This window comes from Anomaloglossus baeobatrachus, assembly GCF_048569485.1.
Source record: "Anomaloglossus baeobatrachus isolate aAnoBae1 chromosome 7 unlocalized genomic scaffold, aAnoBae1.hap1 SUPER_7_unloc_1, whole genome shotgun sequence".
NCBI classification, from domain to species: domain Eukaryota; kingdom Metazoa; phylum Chordata; class Amphibia; order Anura; family Aromobatidae; genus Anomaloglossus; species Anomaloglossus baeobatrachus.
In genome coordinates this window covers 172752-176452 of record NW_027441815.1, presented here as the reverse complement: position 1 = coordinate 176452, position 3701 = coordinate 172752, and the positions used below count along the sequence as shown (strand labels likewise).

At 46.3% G+C, this 3701-nt stretch overlaps 1 pseudogene; it reads left to right on the top strand.

The window, feature by feature from the left end:
- Positions 1-2374: 2374 nt before the first annotated feature.
- LOC142259384 (U2 spliceosomal RNA) lies at positions 2375-2581 on the top strand (annotated as a pseudogene).
- Positions 2582-3701: the final 1120 nt, after the last annotated feature.

Genomic DNA, 3701 nt, shown 5'->3' with positions numbered 1-3701 from the left:
AAACCTGGATTGACCATGAAATACATCAATCCCCTTAAAGGTGAGTTAAAACAAGTTTTAACTAAATTGCCTTAATATTGTCATGCATTAGAATGACTGTCTTAGGTAATGATAAATATTTTCTACAGGAAGAGGAGTGTTTGCTGAAACTGAAATCGAAAAAGGGAGTTTTGTTGCAGAATATCGAGGCGAGCTCACGTATGCACTTACGATGGTAGACAACTACTCGAGATTTATGGTTGTGGTACAAGTCAAAGATCTAATGGCCCATACTGCAGCGAAGGTCTTCCAAGCACACTTATGCAGACCTCATGGCTACTCAGAGAGAGTCCTCACAGATCAAGGCACAGCCTTTGAAGCGGAAATCTTCAAGGACTTCTGCAGCTTTTACCGATGCAGGAAGATGCGCACTACACCCTACCATGCTCAAACCAATGGTTATCAACCTGCTCAGGACTTTACCCCATATTCCAGATGTGGCCTTACAAGTGATTTATAGAGGGGTAACAATACGTTGGGATCACCGGATCTAATCTCCCTTTTTATACACCCTAAAATCTTGTTTGCTTTAGAATAAACAATAACATCATAAAGGTATAGCAGTACCGTTTCAAAGTTTCGGTGTCCCAAGCAGCATTCCATCAGCCTCTGGAAGGTTCCTGGCAAATTGCACAGCTCGAAGGGCATGCTTTTGAACTCGCAGAGACCCATCGGGGTGGCAAAGGCGGTCTTCTCCCGGTCTGCCTCAGCAACGGACACTTGCCAATAGCGACTAGTGAGATCAAGGGTAGAAAAATAATTTGCAGTTCTCAATGCAGCTAGCTATTCCTCAATACAGGGGAGTGGTGCTGTCCTTCTTCTTTAACAGGACCAACGGAGCTGCCCAGAGGCTACAACTGTCACGGATAACCCCAGCCTCCTTCATGTTGCTCAACATGTCCTTGGTACACTGGTAATGTGCAGGTAGTTTTGGCTTATATCTCTCTTTGATGGGTGGGTGTGCACTTGTGGGGATGTAGTGTTTGACCCCTTTTATTCTTCAAAAGTCTAGCGGATGTTTGCTGAAGACTTGCTCGTATTCTTGCACTAGCCTGTAGACCCCCTTCTTGTGATGTGAAGGTGTGGAGTCAGTGCCTACGTGTAATTCCTTACACCACTCCTCTGGCTGACTTGGTGAGCTGTCACTGAATGGGTGGGCTGAAGCAATGGTGGATGCTGCTGTTTGGATAGCATGTGTATCTACTGAGAACAGCTTATCAATGGTGGCAAATCGGAGCAGCTTAATCTCTTGCTCTCCGCAGTTCAACACTCTCATGGGCACTCTTCCCTTCCATATTAATGAATAAAACTATGATGTAAATAGCATATAGATACCCCACAAATGCAGATAAAAGTAGGTTATGGGAAAAGGGGGAAGAGAGAAACAGGAAAATAGTGGAATAAAGTATACCTTCCAGGTGGGAGATGAAATGGCAGCACAGCCAGTGGAGGTGAAGCAAGGGGAGCCTGCAACTAAAGAGTTGAGAGCGTTATCACATGGTGACTGAGCCTGATTGTAACGGGAGCATAGAGGTGCCGATCCTGTCTTACCTGCGTTGGTGTAGAAGTGGGTGTCCTGTGGTGGAGTCAGCTATGTGCAGTGGTGGCCGTGGGTTCTTTTATGTGCGACCGTAGTAATAGCTGCGCCCACTTCCTGTATGGGAGTGGAATGCAGTGAGGGTAATGGAACGCACGCCTGCGCATTTGTGTTTAACGTCGCACATGTGCAGAACGGAGAAAAGGCTGCGCTCACTTCCTAATGAAAGGGAGTGAGACGCATCTGGGAAGGGAAGGGAAAAGATTAGGGTTTGGGGATGATGAAAGGGCTTTCTACGGGCAAGGATGGCAAAGGGTGGCAGTGACGGAAAGTCAGACAGCCTGTCCTGTCCTGTCCTGTCCGTCCGTCTTTTTGTATCATGAATTGGAAAGACTGCAAGGGGGAGGGGAGGTGCTTGTGTCCAAAAGGAGGAGTTATTCAGATTCATTGCAGTGGGCGGCGGCTGCAAAAAGCACCATTCTTCTTGTTTTTGCTCTGCAAAACAGCCTTTTCAAGGGTTGGCTTGGGTGACAAAATGTCTTCTGTAGGCGTGGGTTTGTCTCCCTCTCCCTAATATGTGTCCGGTATAGGCCAGGGTGCCACTCAAGGCCGTAACCAATTCGGGTTATAGCTTCTCGGCCTTTTGGCTAAGATCAAGTGTAGTTTCGGAGGACGCTACCTTGGTCGGTACTGGAAGGTGCCTGGGATTGCACGTCTGCCGGCCTTGAGGAAGTGTGTGCGCCTTCTGGTGACACATAGCCCTCTTGTGCCTGGACGGTTCCCAGGCAACGGGAGGCGATCACCTTTGTTATTTTGAAGTCCTACTGATAAACAGAAAAAAAAAAAAATTAAATCTGTTCTTATCAGTTTAATATCTGATACGTCCCCTCTCTGGGGACCATATATTAAATGGATTTTTAGAACAAGGAGATGGAAAAAATCTTGCTCTGTCCACTCCACGCATTGACCTGGTATTGCAGTACCTCCAGGACCGGTGCACCCCTTCTTAACCCAGTTTCCAAAAGCAGAACTCAATTCACCTGATTCAAATGAGCCCCATTAGTGAATTGAAAGAAAGCAAAAACTTTATATGCACCTCAATTTGGCCAATTCACTTTTCACACTTTCACCCTTTTTTTTATCTTTCACACCTTTTACTTGCTTTATTGATGCAAAAAGCTGTGCCAAATAGCAAACTCATCTCCACTCAACTTGACCAACTCTGCTATGTCCCGTGCAGTATCTTATTCTCAGTCTTATCTAGATCATTTGCAATTGAATAGAATAGATCCCTTTTGGCTGCTTATGACTGTGTAAAATATGTAGTTTTACTGGGCTGGGATGAGAGAATCCATTGAAGCATGGTGTAGGGATTGTGGTTCCTGTGTGCTAAGAAGAGAGGCTGGCACCAGCCAGAAAGCCCCATTGCAGCCAATAATCACTTAATAACTTTTTCAACTTGTCATCATATGGGAGGCCTTCCATTCCTTGTAGTAGTCTAGTTGCCCACCTTTGAACTGACTCTAACTTCTGAATGTCCTTTTTAAAATGTGGAGCCCAAAACTGGTTCCCATATTCCAGATGTAGCCTTACAAGTGATTTATAGAGGTGTAACAATACGTTGGGATCACGGGATCTAATCTCCCTTTTTATACACCCTAAAATCTTGTCCCAAGCAGCATTCCATCAGCCTCTGGAAGGTTCCTGGCGCATTGCACAGCTCGAAGGGCATGCTTTTGAACTCGCAGAGACCCATAGGGGTCTGCCTCAGCAACGGACACTTGCCAATAGTGACTAGTGAGATCAAGGGTAGAAAAATAATTTGCAGTTCTCAATGCAGCTAGCGATTCCTCAATACGGGGAGTGGTGCCGTCCTTCTTTTTTAACAGGATCAACAGAGCTGCCCAAAGGCTACAACTGTCACGGATAACCCCAGCCGCCTTCATGTTGCTCAACATGTCCTTGGTACACTGGCAATGTGAAGGTGGTATTGGCTTATAGCTCTCTTTGATGGGTGGGTGTGCACCTGTTGGGATGTGGTGTTGGACCCCTTTTATTCCCCCAAAATCTAGCGGGCTTCCCACCGGTAACCCGCTCCCCAGCTTGGATGGATGCTGAGGGAGCC